The following is a 21,107-nucleotide window of genomic DNA, read 5'->3' on the forward strand; positions in this document are numbered from 1 at the left end:
CTAACTATTCCAAAAGTTGTCTTCTAACTTTTTTTTAATCTTATAATTTTAGAAACTATTTTTTTTTTTTTTTTTTTTGTACTACTTTAGGGAAGAATTCCTTTGCTCATCCTTTTTTGGGTTGCTTTGTATGTATTAGTCAAGGTGGAGCATAGCAATCATGTGTGCGTGTTTGTGTGTGTGTGTGTGATGTGTATTAAATTTCCAAGTTTCTCTAGTGTTTTCCTTTTTATGAAATCCTGTTCTAATTTTATGATGAAATATCTCTTGAAACTCTCTACATAGAATTTTTAACTTCTGTTCTGTTTCTTGCACTAACTTTGTTTTCTTGCGGCTTTCGTCTTTTACTCAATCCATTTGCTGTCTCTTCGTTCATACTGAGCACAACTGTCCCTTTCACTAGCAATAATACTGACCTCAAGGAGAGGATTCTGCTTTTCACTTACATCTCTCCTAAGTCATAGTGCAGATCCCTAACTACTACCATAGAGGTATTCTTAAAACCTGCAGTCCAAGCACTGATTTCAGACATTAATGCTGAGCTGCTCCTTGTATGGACCAGTCTTTATGTAGCAAAGACCAGTTATCCAACAACTACATGGGCTCTCTGGGTGTATCCATTTCCCCCAAGTATAATTAGGAGTCTAACTTTTTTTTCTGTATGGTTAAAAGGAACCACAGGCCATAGGTAATTACCAGAACAAATAGGAAAGTCCGTCCTGGGAAACATAAATTCTTGTACTTTACTAAAAAAAAAAAAAAAAAACTTCAAAAAATTTTGTGGTTCAGTCTATTTTGGGCAAAACATCATATAAATTTGTCACCCATTTTTCTGTTGGGGTGTTTTTTGGGGCATTTCAAGAAACTAGAATTTTGTGGACTGTACTTGGGAAAAAGTTGATACGGGCAACATGTCGATATTATATTCATGATACAGAGTAATACCAAAGCCCAAAAACCAAACCCAGTGCCATCGAGTTGATTCCAACTCATAGCGACCCTATAAGACAGAGTAGAACTGCCCGATAGTGTTTCCAAGGAACGCCTGGTGGATTCAAACTGCCAACCTCTTGGTTAGCAGCCGTAGCACTTAACCATTACGACACCAGGGTTTCCATAGAGAGCAATAGCAACCCTTAAATTATTATTATTCTCTATAGTCTAGATTAAAGATAACAAACTCTTCACCTGCCCCACCCTCTGAAAAAGATTGTGATTTGAAAAAAAGTAATGTTAGAAAAATAACATCGAAACTGACTTACAACAATAAATACAAATGTAAATTTTAGGTATTACGGACCGAAAAAAAAAAAATTGCTGTCAATTTTGACTCATAGCTACCCTCTAGGACAGAGTAGAACTGCCCTATAGGGTTTCCAAGGAGCAGCTGGTGAATTTGAACTGCTAACCTTTTGGTTAGCAGCCATAGCTCCCAAACACTATGTCACCAGGGTTCAGTCATGGAATGAGGCAATCTTAATTTGTTAATGAAGGACAAAAAGGCAATTTATAGGTTTGAAAGACGAGGTGCGTTCTGACTGATCCCAAGTAGAATGACTAACAACTACAGAGATACATAGTCCAAAATTTAAACTATTCCTTCGTACTTATATCGAGATTCCAGAATTCCAGAGGGAAATAAAACTCAATTTCAAAAATAAACTTTGTAGTTTAAAATTAAGGCAGGCAAGCATTTCTCTTGTGTATAAAGGGCTATTGCTAAGATGCAGTGAAATTAATCAGTTTTTCAAAAGGCAGCATTAACAATCACTGCAGAACATTTGTTCAACAAGTGTCTATGGATGCCTCCTCTATGCAAGACCCCTGACCTCAAGCATCAAACTATCTTAACAGAAAGTTGCAAAAATAAATCCAAGCATGATACAGTAAATACCTTATGAAGAAAAGGAACTCAGGGGAGAGAACGGCATATTTAACTGTAATGAATAGAAACAGCATTTGAGCCAGACTTTGAATTACGGCCAATACCGGTTATTGTCTATCTTCAGTTTCAATTTTATGTTTTGAAAATATTTAAATATCTTTCATGTAAATTCTACCATGGGAAGACAGATAAATGCCACTATTACTCCATTAATATTTTGTGTGGAATTAGTGTTAAATTGATGACTTCCTTGCCATTATAAAAACAAAACAAATTTAAGTGTACCTGGCAATTCCGTGAGTACTTTGGGACTCTCTCCAGACCCAAGTGGGGAAAATAAGGTGCATATTCAGTAACAAACTTTCAACTTGATTCATTGCAGTATTTGACTTTAACTACTGGTCTTCCTCATCTCCTCTGTTTCTCATCCTCACCTCCCACTCACACACCCACACACACAAGCCCATCATCATCATCATCTCACCCTATCTGAGTTATTCAAATCTGGTATATTAGAATGGAATTTTTAGCTTATATATGCACAAGTTATTTATTATTAACAGAACACATAATCTTATGAACTCTCTCTACATCAGGCAGAGAATTGAGTTTTTTTCTTCTCAAAACTGAGAGAGAAAATGAGGTTACTTAAATGAATAGACTAAGAGTATTGTTAGGCTAAGTATTGTTTTTAGAAAATCCAACCCCTCAATTTAGTTCAAAAAATAAAAGGGCATAATTAAGAGGGAAGATGTATGTGAATATATCTTACACAATGCCTGGCACAGAATACCTACATCATAACCTTAGATTCCTCTTATCTGCGCTTTTAACCCAGCCAGATATCTCAGATGTTGGTTCTATTGGCACTAAAATGGTGCCAAGTTCATGCATGATCTACCACCTCATGCTTTCCTCCACTCAGAGTAATATAGTTGAAGCCTGATGCTAAATTGGCATTTGAGTAGTGGATCCCAAGAAGCCTGACGACTCTGTGTCTATTCCCATGAGATGAAGTATGTGAAAGTGCCCAGAAAACTCTAAGAAATGCCAATATCTTCCAATGTGAGCACTTTTGTTTCTTTTTAAGGCAGGCCAAGGTCTTCATTTAATGGTGTCTAGACCCTTCTCTTGTTATTGTTGAGTGCCGTCAAGTTGATCCCAACTCATGCGACCCCATGTGACAGAATAGAACTGCCCCATAGGGTTTTCTTGGCTGTAATATTTATGGATACAGATTGCCAGATTTTTCTCCTATGGAGCCACTGGGTGGTTTCAAACTGCCAACTTTTTGGTTAGTAGCTGAGAGCTTAACTATTGCATGATCAGGGCTTCTTCTTCTAAGGCCCATTCATTCTTAACAGGATCTTTGAAAGGGGCAGGAGCAGTCTTCTTCATATTGCCATATGAATACAAGTTCTCTTTGTATACTGGCCTGGGTGCTGCAGTTCAAACATTCACCTGTAGTAAGCTTTCTAGCTTGTAGTTGAAGAAGTCAAATCAGGAAGAAAACACACACACGACAAAAACAATAGCTGCAGCTGTAACTCTACATAGGGAACTGATTCAGGGCTTCCAATTAACCTCTCTTTGTCAATGAAAAGGTAATTTATCTTGAAAAGGAATTAAAATTTTTTGATTGCCTACCATGTGCCAGAAAAAATGTCTAAAACTTGTGTCCTCTGTCCATGATCTTCTGGGCATTATCTTAAGAAGCAACTATAAATGAAGATATCTGTGACTACCTGCCCAATCCAGCTTCTACATTATTATGATTTCTATTAAATACTTGTTTAAAACACTTTGCACTACTCGGGTGCCTATTCTATACTCACAAATGGACTTATCAGGATAACATGACAAAATAAGTGGGTCAGAGCACCACATACAGGCATGGATTTGTATTTAGCTCTACCACATATTAGCTACGAGATCTTCAACAAAGTTCTTATGGTTAGGGATGCCAGTGCGTGCCACCCATATCCCATCTTCAGGATTCTGGCACTCATTCCCCCCATGCTGGAAATATCAACTGCCAATGGTTCATAACTGCACCCCTTCCTGAGAAATCCCTTTAACCACAGGGAATTGCCTTATCCAAGGTTTTACCCTGTCCAAGGAGCATCCAACAGTCAATGGCTAACTGAAGCAGACTTACAAGGCTCAGCCACTTGCATTAATTTGAGACTGTTGTCACCCTAGCAACGGAGCTCCCTATGGGATCTACTGAGGTCTCAATTGCAACAGCATTGAAGGTTAGCTTCTCCCTCTGCCCAATTATGTTATCCTCACTTCATTACAGTTGTACCTCCTGAGAGGGCTTATTGATAAGCCCATTAATATTTTGTGTGGAATTAGTGGAGTTATTGATAAGCCCTCTGCACAGAACTTTCTATCTTAAAGTTTGTTTGAAATAACCAAATCCAAGACACCTAGCTTCTCCGGATCTCAGTTCCGTGAGCTATTAAAATGGGGATAATAAAACCTACCTTGAAACATTACTGTGAGTGGGTATTTGTCATTCCCCTGAACTCTTTTCTAAGTTGAAGAAATTAGTAGAGAATAAAAACTGTCTCCCGAGGTAGGAGCTGAAAATGCTAGATAATTGTTTCTCCAGACTTCTTTGTAGTGAGTGTAAATCCAAATAATGTCAGCCCTTCAGTAAGTTGTGCCCATCTCAGACATTCCCTCAGAAACTGGTGATGCAGCAGGAGTAGCAGTGGCTGTGACGTTGAGTTTTTGGAGCAGAAGTTGATTGTAGAAGTAACACTGATTGTACAAGTAGCTGATAAAAAAAGCTGATGCAATGTTCAATTTTTGACATAGAAATTGACAGTGGTGCAAATGAGGCAGCTAGTTTTGGGTGGTAATTTTTCTCATCAGATCAGTTTATGTGGAATGGATTTTTTTCCAAACAGCTTAGTCTTAAGCCTAGTTCCCCAGCTCTACCTCATAGAAGTATACCACTTTTTGATAACCTCTTTTTCTGCTCAATCAGCATCTATTGCCTGCAACTAAAACCTGATTAATACAGTAAGGATGAATGGCATAATGTAAGTAAAGCATGTGACATAATGTAAAGGACATAGTAGGTGCCCAAACACTGCAATTATTACGATTTGATGACCTTTCTGGTGATTGTATAGTTATTCAAACCATGGCTTTGGTTATTGTAAGGGATAATTGATTTAATAAATGGATAGAGCAGTAACCTGCACATAGTGGGCATTCAGTTACATGTTTGTTACTAACATTATCACTCTTTAATCCCAAAACTTCCATGTATACAAAATCTTTAACTCAGGCTGGGTGTGGGGGTTTGGAGTTTGACCTGAAGCAAACTGAAATCATCCTGACAAGGTGTCAAAAGTGGGATCTGAGCCCAGTTCTACTTAGGAAGATCTGATTCAATTTACCTGATGGCAAATGTGCAGTGTTCTCCATTTATGTGCTACTCTGGTGCCAGGACTTTCCATAACTCACCGCAACAGGTATTTGAAGCTGCAATCTTTGTGACCAGAAAAAAATTTTTCTCTATGTTTACTCTGAGGCCACAAACTGTAATGTCATCAGGTGTTATGGAAAAGGGTCTCAGAATACATGCACATTGGTGTTTCTCAGAGAACTTTATATGTTTTCTGTATGTTTTGAGAAAGAGCTGAGATTTCTTAACATTCTTTACTTACCACAAGAAAACTTATTTAAAATTCTTTGCAGGAAATTTTGTAGACCAAACATTTGGAAGTTGTCTTTTTAATGGTAATGTGCTGTCCTAGATTTCACTAAGCAAAATCTGTTTCCTGGAAAACGCTTTACATTTATTTTTGCTTCATTGTATTTACTGGGACACAAAATTTTCCAAGGTTGGGCCATCAATCTCCCAAATGGGTCTCAATCAGAAGGCATGATTTGTCAGCTTTCATTTTCTATTATGTAAACAGGGAGAAAAAAATATATATATATCTCACCATTAAAATGGAAAAATAGAAACTCCAGATTTAATCTGGTTGTCTACAGCACTCAAGCTGAGGATAGGCAGAAGGAAGTAATTGTAAGTGTGTTTACTCTGTTTAGAAGTGGAGGTTTTAATAATGAAATGTGTTTTCAGAAATATTTAATATACTGAAGTAAAAAGTAACTAAATATTTCAATTATTTTTTAAGCATAAGATGTTCTATATGCTTTGAATGAAGACTAATTATTTTCTCCACCAAATTGATTTTTAAAATTACAAAATAATGGGATACTCTGCTCTGCTTCCTCTATTGGTGACTGCCCCTGCGGCCATGGCCTGCGCTTGTCCAGCCAACGGTGATAAAGCTGTTTTATCTCATTTCCAGTAACAAGAAATACACAATTGCCACTCCCTGACAGCATATTCAACTGCCATATTAAATGAACCTAGATTTCTAAATACAGTTATTCTGTCTCATATAATTCCTTTTAATATTAGTTCCTATTTTAGATTTTTTTTAGAGGTAATTCACTATGAGCCAATTTTCCTTAATACATGTGTTGGTTCTGCTATAGTTCCATCCTGTTCTAAAGTCAAAGTGAATAAGACATTATAGTGGTGTTTTCTTTTTGACCAACACTTCATCCTTAAGTCTGTATAACAAGAAAAATAGTGCCTTCAATGTAATTCCTTTTTTATGATCTCAATGTAATCTCTGAAATTAAATTACTCCAATTAAAAATTCAAATACTTTCAGTCAGAAAAAAAAAAACTTCAGTACTAAACCTGGGTTTTATTCTTCATTTATCCAACTTCCACATATATGTCAATTGATGAAAAACTCAAATGAGGAGTAAAGAGTACAATTCTGTTTCCTCTACTATGAGTCAGATTCAACTCGATGGCAGTGGGTTTGGTTTTTGGACAAACCTCGATACCAAGGTCCTTGATGACATCACTGAACTTCTGAATTAACCAGTCCTGAAGCTAACCAATCTCTGGATCCTTTGTTATGGGAAAAAGTAAATTCCACATCACTTAAGTACTTAAAGCCAAAAGTAAGTGAACTAACATACACGGCATTCTCCCTCTTTTCCCATCCCAACCTCACTCTCCTGATTTTACAATATCTTGCACAGAATTCTACCCTTCCTTTTTTCATTCATTCAGATATTTATTGAACATTCTCTCTGGTTCAGGCATTATGTCTCCCATGAGGCATCACTTCATCAGTAACCCCCTCTTCCTTTTATAGTATCAACCTTTCCCTCTCAATTCGTCCTGACCCTCAAGCTTTAAACTTGTCTCCTCTATCACCACTCTGCCCACCCCAAGTCATAATTTGATTCCATATTACATTATAGCTAACACTATCCCTCCTTTTTTTTTTTTTTAAGTCAGGCTTATTTTAAGAGTCAATGCTCATGATATATGCACACTTACATATCATTCATTCTTTACCTGTTGTATCTGAAAAGACCCAAACACTCTGCTAAAACTGCTCCTCTGAAGCCACCAATGGTTTTCAAGTTGTCAAAAACATTTATCTTCCATCTTCCTTAACCCTCTCAGCTTTTGCCCTCATTGACCAGCCTCTGTGAACCCTCTCCTCTCTTGTATTCCCAGCTGCCACTGTCCAATGGCTCTGTTCCCACTTTGCTGAAAGTCCCCCTCCATTCATTCATCCCTTTAGGATCTTCATCCTCTTCTCATACTGTAAAAAAAAGATGCCCATTACTCACTCAGGTCCCACCTTCTACACTTTCTCATTCTACAAGCTCCCCATTCCTTTTCATTTCCATCTAGGTATGAGCAAAAATGTCTATCAAATCTCCCTTGTCAGGTTGTTCTAAGAATCAAAAAGATAATGGTTTTGAAAGTGTTACAAATTAAGTGTTTTATAGAACATCATGTAAAAAACACACGTGCTTTATCCATTTTTTTTTTTTTGTGTGATGACAAGTGGAAGCACATTTTTGAGGGGAGTGATAAAGGGGATCTGGAAGCTAAACTGCCTATTAATTTTGTAGGGAGCTCTTGCAGTAAAGGCATATGATGAATAAAGCTGCCATTAATTTCATTTTTAATGCTTTAGTATCTAAGGATTACAAAAAAAAAAAAAAAAAGTGTTGTCAGAGGAAATTCCTGTCAATTTGGAAGGCAGAAGTAATGTTAATAAAAAATAATAATTCTGGGTAAAATATAACCCCTTACTAATTGAATATGAGACTGAACCCAAAATTTCCAGGTGCCAGAGATTCAGAAGAAACACAAAGCCAGAGTAATGAGTAGTATCAAAGCTGAGGCCCTAACAGGGGAACAGAGACCAAATATAGACCTATGCATCCAGAGACTGGGGCTTTAATGATCTTTAAAAAGAAAGGCATGTATTCCTCACTGTGGGATCATGAAATTGAAATATCTGTGCAGCTCCAACAGTCTGAGAGGCTGGGTCATATGTGAAACAGATTCTAGAACTCTGTTTGCCACCCAAGAAAGGAACTTGGATGCCTGCTATCAAATTAGGGCCCTGAAAGAAACAAAATAATTATCCTCGAGAAATTGTAAACTATTTAAAAAGTATTTTAAAAAATTATTAAAAAGTAAGCTTTGAATTTAAGCATTCTGCTTAGTCTTAACTTTCATAGCAACAATACGCATGGATGAGGTCTGAATTAACACTCCTCTTATGGAACAAGGGAGTTCTGGTGGCTTGTGGTTAAGAGCTCAGCTGTTAACCAAAACATCAGCAGTTTGAATCCACCAGCTGCTCCTTGGAAGCCCTATGGGACAGTTCTACCCTGTCAGATAGGGTCGCTATGAGTCAGAACCTACTCGAAGGCAGGGGGTTCAGTTTTTTGGGTTTATGAAACAAGACTAAAGCACACTCTAGACCAGATGAAACCTATAGATCCTGACATAGGCAAGCTTAACATTCTATGAGAACATCCCCACATTCCACAACTTCAGAGAAGATAATCAACCTGAATGAGATTACAGAAAAAAAATTATAAGGCACAAAAATCAATAATCATGATAAAAGAATTTGTGCCTCAAAACTTGAAGTCAGTAACACCATATAAAAGCATCTTTAAAATAAGTATGCTGAAAACATCCAAAGAGACAAAAGAAGAAATAAAAATCATACTAAAAAACAGGGCAGGATGAAAAAAAAAACCAGCAGTTTAAAAAATAACAAAATAGAAATTTTGTACATGAAAAATACAGCCATTTAAATATAAACAATCCTCAAATGGCGATTACACTAGATTCAATTCAAGAGAGAATTAATGAATGAGAAGGAAAATACAAGCCCAACATGAGATAAAGATGGAAATACAATAGTCAAAATAATGTAAACTACTAGAGAGGATAAACACTGAGATACTGATTGTCTTTGCTAATGAATATAAGTTGTGGAGACAATGCAAGCCAATGAATAATTTTAAAAAGTCCTTCTTTATACTTGGAGTTCATGCTTTTGTATTATATCATATTATTTTACATATGGGAAATTTTAAATAAATAAGTAACTGGAAATTTACCATAGATACACAATTGGTAGCTGGATCCTGGTTTAACTGTAATCATCCTGCTTCGCTATTTAACAAAACTTTCTTTGGTCCTCAAGCAAGTGCTGAAGCAGACAGGTCCACGTGGTCTTATAGACCAGGTCATCCCTGGAGCATCTCTTAGCCATGTACACTGTCACTATCCCTCTGTCTCTGCTTGTATGCTCTTTGGCTCAGAGATTTTTGAGTGATGCAACTCAGTGTTTGGATTTAGGAGAAGGGATATTAAAATTTCCTCTAGGGACAGGCACTTGTCTACTTTAGAATCTAACACCCAATACAAGGCTCTATCTTGTACTTGTCCCACTGAACCCCTCTTCAACATTTAACACAAATGATCAAGGTCTATCTCCTTGAAACTTTATCAACTCTTGCCTTTCTCTCTCTCCCCTTTATCAGCTCATCTTTCATCAGTATCCCTGGCTCCCACCTCCTCTGTCACCTACATCCCTTCTCACCCCATACACTTCCCTAGGCTGATCTAATCTACTCCTATCATGTCAACTGTTCTCAGTATGGTATCTCTAGCCCAGCTGTTTCTCCTGTGTGCCTTCCCCAAAGACCTGTCAAATTCAATATATCTAAAATGAAATTATGATCACCTTTCCTTCAAGTGTTCTTTCTTTTTTTGTCCCTCTGCAAATTCCCTTTCTAGGGGAGGGTGACAACATCATTTTTGGTCCAGGAGCTGGATTCTAAGGAGCTCGAGCTGGAGCAGGGTGGAATGGGAAGACTCACAGAAGCACATCCAAGCCTCAGCACTCTAGAGAGAACTGAGAGTCAGATGACAGGTCGGCCACGTCCCAAAGCTTTGTCCAAAAGGCCAGAGAAAATATCTGAATGAGGGCACAAATTCAAGAGCACCTACGACTCATGCAAAGGGTGCTTAGTTCAAGAGTGGTTTGGGTAAAAGTGGGTAGGGTCTTAAGTGGTTGCCACAAGTACCCCATGGAAATGCTTTAATTGGCCAGTGGGGGTATGATAGTAAGGAGGATGTTTGACTGCTAGACAAAATAGAGACTGAGAGGATGCTCTCAGACTCCTAGATTAGAAATTTCACAATTGACTTGTTGTCTTCCCCTACTTCAATACAAGTGTCCAATTCACCAACAATATATATATATTTTAATTCTATCAACTGCCTTATTTCAGGCCTTTTTTATTTGGCCATATCCATAGTTGACTATTTATGTTGCTGTCTCTAACCTTGTTTCTTCTAATCCATCAGCCACATCTGTTTCCAGAATATTTTCAAAATCAAGATAGGATCATGTCAATTCCATGATTTAATCCTTCAGAGGTTCCACTTGTGTCTTGGTAACACAGTAACAGGTAATCAGAAAGTATTTGTGGAAGAAAGCGTGGACAGGAAAACAGAAAGAAAGATCACGTTCAGGTTCCTTAGCATGGGATATAAGATCCTGCTTTATCTCTCTTACCAATCTCACCTATCTTCCTCCTTCATGAGGGTCAACCACACAAAATTGTTGTTTTCCCCTAAGTTAGTCATGCTTCCACAAAATAAATGTTGGCTGAACGAAGGTTCTAAAAGAAATACCTACCTGGACTCTGAAACCCTCGGCCCCAGCCAAGAAAGATTTCCTGTACATAAAAGATCTTCTGGAAAGTCTCCCCCTGGGTTGACCTTACCCCCAGAGAATAGTACATCCTGCTCCGTGGTGCTGGGGGCATGGGGGTAAGCCTCACGGTTAAGAATACAATTATGTGTTGACTGTAGTACGAAGTAGAGAAATACTACTTTTTTAGACAGAAAAATGATTATAATCAGAGTAGCAGTGGTTTCTAGCTTCTGATTAGGGTTTTGTCTAAGGATGTTAGGTGGGCACCAAGATATTTTCCATCCAAAGGGTTGCTAGGCCAAGCAATAGCTGAACTTTTTACTCTTTCTTTCCTTCCTTCCTTCTTTCCTTCCCTCCTCCTTTCCTTCCTCCCTCCCACCATCACTCTCTCCTTCCTTCCTTCTTTCTTTTCTTTGTCCTTTCATTCTGTCTCTCACTCTCTTTCCTTTCTTCCTTTTTCTACATTCTTATTTTAAAATTGGCAGGCTAGAGCAAGCATATTATCATCATTTTTGAACTTCTAAACATTTCCAGAGAACACGACACAGACAAAAAATTCCTTAGCGTTCCATTGTTTCGTTCTCCTTTTGCATGTTGTCCCTTGCTTGTTAGTATTTCATGCAGATTTTTTAAATACAATTCATTTTCCTTGGCCATATCCAGACTTCCCCCTGCTTCTGCCCTCATTGATGCATGAAATAAAGATTTGAACAATTTAGTATGTTCTCTTTTAAAAATCTGAATTTAGGGGTGTCTTTTTAGTTTTTTTACTTTATCCCACAACACAAATATAAAACAGACTTTAGACATTAACAGGCCCAGGCGAACCCAATTACTTCCATCAGCAGAAGGGGTGTGAGAACGCAGCAAGGATCCAGATGACCTTGCAGTTACTTCTTCAGGGCAGAAATTGACTGTAGGGCCAAGGAGTTCTTCTAGAGGGAAAGAGCCCTTTCTTCTTCTACCTAAGTTACCATGAATCAGACAGGAAGTTTATTCCTTAGTAACTAGTCTTACTTGTTTCCTTTCTAATCTATGCCACTCTCCCAGGTGGGAAAAAACCCCAAGAGCTGGTCTCCTTTCCAAAAGTCTGACTGACATACTTCTGCGTCGCAGACCACATGGAGGAGGAGGAAGGGTGGACTTGCCATTAAACTTTGCAGCCACTGGAGGGTTAACCTCTCCTATCCCCTTTACCGCTCAAGTCTCCTGGTGAGAACAATGATTGCTTGTCACCAGTGACTCAAAGAGGGCAAATCAGCTGTCCCTGATGACATAGACTGGTGGCAGCAAATGTCCTGTTATCTGAGGCCCAATTCTACATTCCTAGGTAGGCCTTAGTTATAACAACCATTCTGCCACTACCCTGGCTCCTCTGCCCTGCCTCCTCGCCACCCTCCCCCGCAAAAAAAAAAAAAAAACTATTCTCTGCAATTCTGTGTTCTGGTTCCCTGAATCTTCCTCCTGGTTTCTTCTGCAGCAAAGCAGAACCATAAGAATGCTTTATTTAATATGCATTGCTTTGGATTTTGCTATCAGAGCCTTCCTCATATGCTTGTGAAGTGAAGGAGGCAAAGAAAGTAGAGAATAATTTACACACATTTTCTGGATAACTTGAATCTTCAAATTCTTTAAAATGCAGAAGATTCACATCAGAAGGATATTGAAGAAAAGGAAGCTTAATCCTCTCAAGTATTGACGTATTTGTAGGAAAGTCATGTTTGGAGAAATAAGTGATGTTTAATATATCTACTCAGATAAAGACTCACTGGAACCCCCAGGAATTACAGAGAAGTTGATAATGCTTCTGTAATCAGTAATAAACAGAGTTGAGTCCCATTGAGACCAGAAGAAGGAAAAATGCTGATGTAGTTTCTTCTGGGAACAATACCACTTAAGTAAAAACCCATGTCTTTATTTACAGTCATGTTTCCATCATTGGAAACCCTGGTGGCATAGTGATTAAGAGCGATGGCAGCTAACCAAAAGGTCAACAGTTGGAATCCCCCAGGTGCTGCTTGGAAACTCTGTGGGGCAGTTCTACTGTGTCCTATAGGGTCGCTATGAGCCAGAATCTACTCGAAAGCAGTGGGTTTGGTTTTGATTTTGGTTCTATCATCAGACCCCAAAAATACAGCCAGATTTTACGTTGAGTTGTGGAACTATGCCATTTCCTCCCAACTAGCTTAATGAGCACTCTGGTCACTGCAGCTTCCAGCTCCTGGAAATCAGTTTTGACACTACAGCTCCTGGTTTACAGCTTACAAGCTGTTCTCCTCAGCTGGAAATAAAGTGTTCCAAATGCAATCTTGTTCTTTTCACAGAAGTACAATGCTAAAGTTTCTAGTGTCTCTTTCTGAGAAAGGAGGCAAGAACCTCCTGCAGCCTGAGGATACCTGTGGAAAAGATACAACTGAGGAGGTATATGCTTTAAAGAAATTCAAAAAGAGGAAAGACAGCCCACAAGGCTCTCTTCCTAAAGAAGCCTTAGCTTTAAGCTGTGTACCTGGAACTGGCAGTGAGCAGGCATCCCTGTTCCCAATGATTCTCACCCCAGATCCTCCACTTCTCAGCCACGAGACTCCTCTGTAACTCAGATGTTGTTGTTGTTGTTAGGTGCCATTGAGTTGGTTCCGACTCATAGCAACCCTATAGGACAGAGTGGAACTGCCCACAGGGTTTCCAAGGAGCAGCTGGTGGATTTGAACTGTGATCTGTTGGTTAGTAGCTGTAGCTCTTAACCACTGCTCCACAAGGTCTCCACAGCTCAGGCTTAGTTTTTAACCTATTGGGGCTCTACCATTGCATCTCCACATTTTCTATTTCACGTTATTTATCTGTATCAGTGTCATCCTTTTGACACTGAAACTTATTATTTTATTCATTCTTGCCTTCTTCTTTTTTTTTTTTTTCAGTAAGTGTAGTCATTCAGAAAGCCAGAACATCATGTCTCCAAAAGCAGGACTCTGTTCAATTTGCTTTCTGCAGCAACCTGGCCAGGGTTGGGCTAACTTAAAGACACAGTGGTGGGCTAGTAAACCCACTCTCTACGGGAACAAAAACAAAACCTGCCTATCTCTGTGGTGTAAATACTCCCAGATTCAACCCACCAGTGTGATGTTACTGAACGCAGAGTTGGAAAAAAGCTGTGCACAATCACTGTCCTGAGCCAGTACAAGCTGGCTAGAACATACCAAGTTTCATGGATGTTCCATGTACAGTGATCTACCGAGATTTAAATTATTCTATTACAGGAATCTGAAGTATTCAAAATTTAGGTGTGTCCCCAAACATGGTTATACTGCTTTTTCTTTCCCCTTTCTTCATCCTCAACACTTTGTATGTGTGTGTTGGGACAGGGACAGAAATGGAAGGGAGAGAGGTTAACCACAAGAATGAACGTAATGTGAAATTCAACTAATTTCTTTTTTTTTCTGTTAGAAATACTATTTTCTTGATGATAGAGCCAAACTTCTAGAGTGATAGAATATCCTTCCCAGATTCACTCTCCACTGATCCTATTTCACTCTCCCATTTTAAGTTCCAAACAGGCTGACCATGGTATGTTAAAGATAGCCACGAAGTCTTTGACATTCCTCCCACTAAGAGATGGGATCCACATCTCTTCCCCTCTATAACTGCTTAGTCTTAGCATATGGTAGAAGTTATGCTGCTCCAGTTTCTGGGCTCAAGCCATAAGAGAATAGCTGCTTCCATTTCCTGGCTTTTGGAAATTCTTGCTCTTGAACCCAGCTGCCATGCTCTGAGGAACCCCAAGCAGCCTCATGGACATATTCATGTGAGAGAAACCAAGTCCCCTACCCAGCTCACAGTTTCCATTGACTGAGTTCCATCCAATAGCCAGCACCTACTTGTCAGTCATGTAAGCGAGTCTTCTTGTGAGCAGATTCTTCAGCCCTAGTTGAGGTGTTTCAGCTGAATCCACAGGGAGTAGAGATGAGCTATCCCCAATAATCTTGTCTAATTTGGAGATTCATGAACAAAATGAATGACCGTGGTTGTTTTAAGCTACTCAATGTTGGGATGGTGTGTTATGCAGGGATGAATAATCAGAATATTAACCCACCTCTCCTGCACTCCCCCCATCATTACCCCACCAGAGTTAGCCTTTGCAGTATAATCTGTCTAGAGTGCACCTTTTCCCTTTCTACTAATCTTCCAGTCTAACTCGTATTTATCTTAGTGAGACATCTTAAATGTCACTTCCTACTCCTCCCCATCTGCGTTAAATCTGTCTTCTCTCTGTTCTGTAACACTATATAAATCATTTATCATGTTGTTCAGGTCCATGGCCCCTTATCTGAAATCTTTAGGACCAGAAGTATTCAAATTCTTGTATTTTATATTTTAGAAGTTAATGTGCTATATATATATTGGAAATTATATAAAATTTACAGTGGGGTCTGCAGCAACACCTCATAATCAAATACAGTAATATTCTAGCAGTGAAACAGGTAAGTATTCACATCAGGTGAGAAAAACAGAAAATATAAGTAGCCTCATGTTAGTTCAGGTCAGGTTTTCCTGCCAAATGAATTAAAAAAAAAAAAAAACAGCTAAATTTCTAGAGTGATGTGATCTGGAAATTTACTTCAACACCAACAAAATATCTGCCAGTTTCCAGAGCTGTCTGGATTTAAGAATGCCTGATAAGGCATTGTGAATCAGTATTCTAGATTGGTGAGGTCATCTATTTCTTCTACTGGGCACTGGATTCTCTGAGGGCATCCTATATCCTCTATGCCTGGCACATTGTAGATTCTCAAAACAAGAACAAATAGCATGCAGAATTCATCACACACACACACACACACACACACACACATCATCATCATCATCATCACCACCACCACCACCACTGAAGTGACTGACAGTCTGTATTTCTGAAACCATGTTATTTCCGTGGGAATGCTTCTTAATCAGAAAGCACTTCGTACAGCCTGCCTTGCAATTATTTGGATCAATTCTCTGAGCTCACAGTCCCCTGCTGATTTTAATATGATTTGGTGATGGGGTTGGAATTGAGAAGAAAAATGAGACTGTCATAAAATATTGAATATAAAAATGGAAATCCAAACTTCTAGAAAATATAGTTCATGATGTATCTACAGGATGTAGTGGTTTTCATTTTATATTCCATATGTTACTTAAACCTCATTTGGTAATCATGGTTTAAGCAAGGATTCCAAATTAATACCTGTATTCTATTTAAAGTTGTGCCTGTATAAATAGAGAAAAACATCATTGGGAATACATTGGATGATTTTCTCAAAGTATTTAGCTGACAAAAGGAATTGTTTTCTCATCCATCTCTAGCTCTTCTGTCTGGTTTAATATGCATTAGCTTAGTACTTAATTGAAGCTAATAAATTTCTACCACTTGAGAATGAATCAGTGCAGAACCCAAGTCTTAGAATTTGCAAGGTCATCAAATTCTTATATATTAGCCTTATTTATTCATCTGAGAGGATTTGATTTCATATGATTGATATTTGAATTGTTTAGTGCCAACCAAAGCTGTGTCTAACTTTAATTAAATTCATTTTTTTAATTATATGAAGTACAAACAAGAAGACAAAGAATAAGAATAAAGAATTTATAGACGTTGAACGTTTCTAAATTCCGTTTATGTCTAAGTAAATTTGAGGAGTAAAATGGGAGGTTTGGGGTGGGGGGACGGTATACACTACTGTAATTAATGTTGGTTCCATTAGAGCTTTTTCTGACAGGGCAAATTACAGAACTACGTTTCCTTTTGCAGTTTTCATGGAAATTGTCAAAGAGAATCACTCATAATCCATGCCTGGCTTATAAAAGCAGGTTAATTAATCAGTGTCCTTGGCACATTGTTAGTTTCAGATACTAATAAATTAAATTCCGGTGCTTGGTAGAGCTTTGGACTTCATTACAATCATACAAAGCTCAAGTGGCAATTTTATGATTTAGGAAAAACTTTTCAATTTACACCAAAGAGCTGTACATGACCAGTCTCATTTTTCTATAAAAAAAGAAAAAAAGAGTTAAATATTCAGGTTTTTAGTTTGGTCCAGTTAAAACACAAATCAATCTCAGGCCTACATCACTCTGAAATTAGAACAGAGTTTACACACAAAGAGAGTTTATAATGAGACTTAATTGTTTCCAACTCTGTGCTAGATGCTGCTCTGGACACAAAAAGTGGCTTCTATTCTTCAAGGACATTTGTGTTTGAATAACTGTATTTCTTCATTTTTCTGTTAGATTTTATTTCATCTATAGATTTCTTTTTGTACAAATCCAGAAAACCCTTTGAAATAGACATAACCTGGGAAATCACAAAATCAGGCAATTATTAACCTAAAAGCTACAACCTATCTGTGAGCTTTCGTATTTAAATTATTCTAGTTTGAGAAACTGCCTGTGAGACCCGTTACAGCCATTCCTCGGCTTGGCCCAAAGTTATTCACTTCTTGGTTCCTGACTCGAGACAAGAAGTAAAAACATAGGACCTCTCTCTGTCCCCATGGCCCCCACCCACTGGGCATTCGGTCACTCCTGCCCTTAGCCTGGCCTGAGGTCAAGGGGCCCACAGAGTATACACTCTGCTCCTGAGCTTCAGCCTCGCAGTGCCCAGAAGGGAACCACTGGGTGGGCTCCGTTCACTTTTCGTCCTATACTCACATTCACACATACCCTCACACACACTCAGAGGATGCCCTTTCACACACATACTGTTGTACACACACACAGAAGCTCACACTAGTTCATACGCATGCACTAACACACACCCAAAAGCACATACATGCTCACACCACACTCTTGTTTTTGTTTTTTTAGGCCACTTGCCTCAGTAGCAGGTAGGCTGCCCCTCAGATTCATTAGATCTGGGTTTGTTGTTGTTAGGCGCTGTCCAGTCAGTTCTGACTCATAGCGACCCTGTGTGCAACGGAATGAAACACTGCCCGGTCCTGCGCCATCCTCACAATTGTTGCTACATTTGAGCCCATTGTTGGTACTTTACCAAGCTTGACATCCTTCTCTAGGGACTGGTCCCTCCTGATAACATGTCCAAAATACAAGAGAAGAAGTCTTGCCATCCTTTCTTCTAAGGAGCATTCTGGCTGTACTTCTTTCAAGACAGGTTTGCTCATTCTTCTTGAAATCCATGGTATATTTAATATTCTTTACCAAAGCCATAATTCAAAGGCATCAGTTCTTCTTTGGTCTTCCTTATTCATAGTCCAGACTTCGCATGCATACGAGGCAATTGAAAATACCATGGCTTGGATCAGGTGCACCTTAGTCCTCAAAGTGACATCTTTGCTTTGTGATGCTTTAAAGAGGTCTTTTGCAGCAGATTTGCCCAGTGCAGTTTGTCATTTGATTCCTTGACTGCTTCTATGGGCATTGATTGTGGATCCAAGTAAAATGTAATGCTTGACAACTTCAATCTTTTCTCCATTTATCATGATATTTTTTATTGGTCCAGTTGTGAGAATTTTTGTTTTCTTTATGATGAGGTGTAATCCATACTGAAGGCACTGGTCTTTCATCTTCATCAGTAAGTGCTTCAAGTCTTCCTCCAATCCTGATGCCACATTGTTCTTCTTCATATAGTTCAGCTTCTTGGATTATTTGCTCAGCATACAGATTGAATAAGTATGGTGAAAAGACACAACCCTGACGCATACCTTTTCTGATTTTAAATCACTCAGTACCCCCTTGTTCTGTTCAAATGACTGCCTCTTGGTCTATGTACAGGTTCTTCATGAGCACAGTTAAGTGTTCTTGATTTTCCATTCTTCGAAATGTTATCCTTGATTTGTTATGATCCACACAGTTGAATGCCTTTGCATAGTCAATAAAACACAGGTAAACGTATTTCTGGTATTCCCTGCTTTCAGCCAAGATCCATCTAATATCAGCAATGATATCCATTATTCCACATCCTCTTCTGCATCTGGCTTGAATTTCTAGCAGTTCCCTGTCAATGTACTACTGCAATAGTTTATTTTTATTGTTACAATAGTTTTTTAATGAACTTCAGCAAAATTAATGATAACTGTTCAATAATTTCCGCATTCTGTTGGATCACCTTTCATTGGAATGGGTACAAATACGGGTCTCTTCCAGTTGGTTGGCCAGGTAGCTGCCTTCCAAATTTCTTAACATAGACAAGTGAGCGCTTCCAGCGTTGGATCTGTTTGTTGAAACATCTCAATTCCGTCAATTCCTGGAGGCTTCTTTTTCGTTCATCAATGGCTTTAGTGCAGCTTGGACTTCTTCCATCAGTACCATTGGTTCTTGATCATATACTACCTCCTGAAATAGTTGAACATCGACCAATTCTTTTTAGTACAGTGATTCTGTGTATTCCTTCTATCTTCTTTTGATGTTCCTGCATCTTTCAATATTTTGTCCATAGAATTCTTCAATATTGCAACTTAAGGCTTGAATTTTTTCTTCAGTTCTTTTAGCCTGAGAAACGCCGAGTGTGCATAGTTTCCAGCATCACAGCAACACACAAGCCACCACAATACGACAAACTGGCAGATGAGTGGTGGAATCCGGGTTTAATGGCTATATAAAGCATTAAGAGAATAACGAGTCTAGGACCAATTTAAATAAATTCCTAAAATGAATTTTTTAAAAGTATTTACTGTGTAATTACTACCTATTCACTAATGTGGTATGTTGTTGTCATTGTTGTGTGCCATCGAGTAGATTCCTAATCAAAATAAGCCTCTCTGACAGTAGAACTACCCCACAGGGTTTCCTAGGCTGTAATCTTCATGGGAGCAGATCACCAGTTATTTTCTCCCATGAAGCACCTGATGGATTTGAACTGCCAACCTTCCTGTTTGCAGCTAAGCACTTAACCACAGCACCACCAGGGCTCTGTCAATGTGGTATAGGAGATACCACACACATACACACAAACTCACACGTACATTGTGGTCTTTGGCCTCACCATTCCCATCTCTGGAACTACTTGCACCAATATACTTTTTTTTTTTTAATTAACTTTTATTAAGCTTCAAGTGAACGTTTACAAATCCAATCAGTCTGTCACATATAAGTTTACATACATCTTTCTCCCTACTCCCACTTGCTCTTCCCCATAGAGTCAGCCCTTTCAGTCTCTCCTTTCGTGAGAATTTTGCCAGCTTCCCTCTCTCTCTATCCTCCCATCCCCCCTCCAGACAAGAGTTGCCAACACACTCTCAAGTGACCACCTGATATAATTAGCTCACTCTTCATCAGCATCTCTCTCCCACCCGCTGACCAGTCCCTTTCATGTCTAATGAGTTGTCTTCGGGGATGGTTCCTATCCTGTGCCAACAGAAGGTCCGGGGAGCATGGCCGCCGGGATTCCTCTAGTCTCAGTCAGACCATTAAGCATGGTCTTTTAATGAGAATTTGGGGTCTGCATCCCACTGATCTCCTGTTCCCTCAGGGGTCCTCTGCTGTGCTCCCTGTCAGGGCAGTCATCGATTGTGGCCGGGCACCAACTAGTTCTTCTGGTCTCAGGATGATGTAGGTCTCTGGTTCATGTGGCCCTTTCTGTCTCTTGGGCTCTTAGTTGTCGTGTGATCTTGGTGTTCTTCATTTTTCTTTGCTCCAGGTGGGTTGAGACCAATTGATGCATCTTAGATGGCCGCTTGTTAGCATTTAAGACCCCAGACGTCACATTTCAAAGTGGGATGCAGAATGTTTTCATACTAGAATTAGTTTGCCAATTGACTTAGAAGTCCCCTCAAACCATGTTCCACATTTCAAAGTGGGATGCAGAATGTTTTCAAACTAGAATTAGTTTGCCAATTGACTTAGAAGTCCCCGCAAACCATGTTCCCCAGACCCCCGCCCCTGCTCCGCTGACCTTTGAAGCATTCATTTTATCCCGGAAACTTCTTTGCTTTTGGTCCAGTCCAATTGAGCTGACCTTCCATGTATTGAGTGTTGTCTTTCCCTTCACCCAAAGCAGTTCTTATCTACTGATTAATCAATAAAAAACCCTCTCCCTCCCTCCCTCCCTCCCCCCTTCGTAACCACAAAAGTATGTGTTCTTCTCAGTTTTTACTATTTCTCAAGATCTTATAATACTGGTCTTATAC

The sequence above is a fragment of the Elephas maximus genome, chromosome 7 (genome assembly GCF_024166365.1).
Source record: "Elephas maximus indicus isolate mEleMax1 chromosome 7, mEleMax1 primary haplotype, whole genome shotgun sequence".
In the NCBI taxonomy this organism is placed as follows: domain Eukaryota; kingdom Metazoa; phylum Chordata; class Mammalia; order Proboscidea; family Elephantidae; genus Elephas; species Elephas maximus.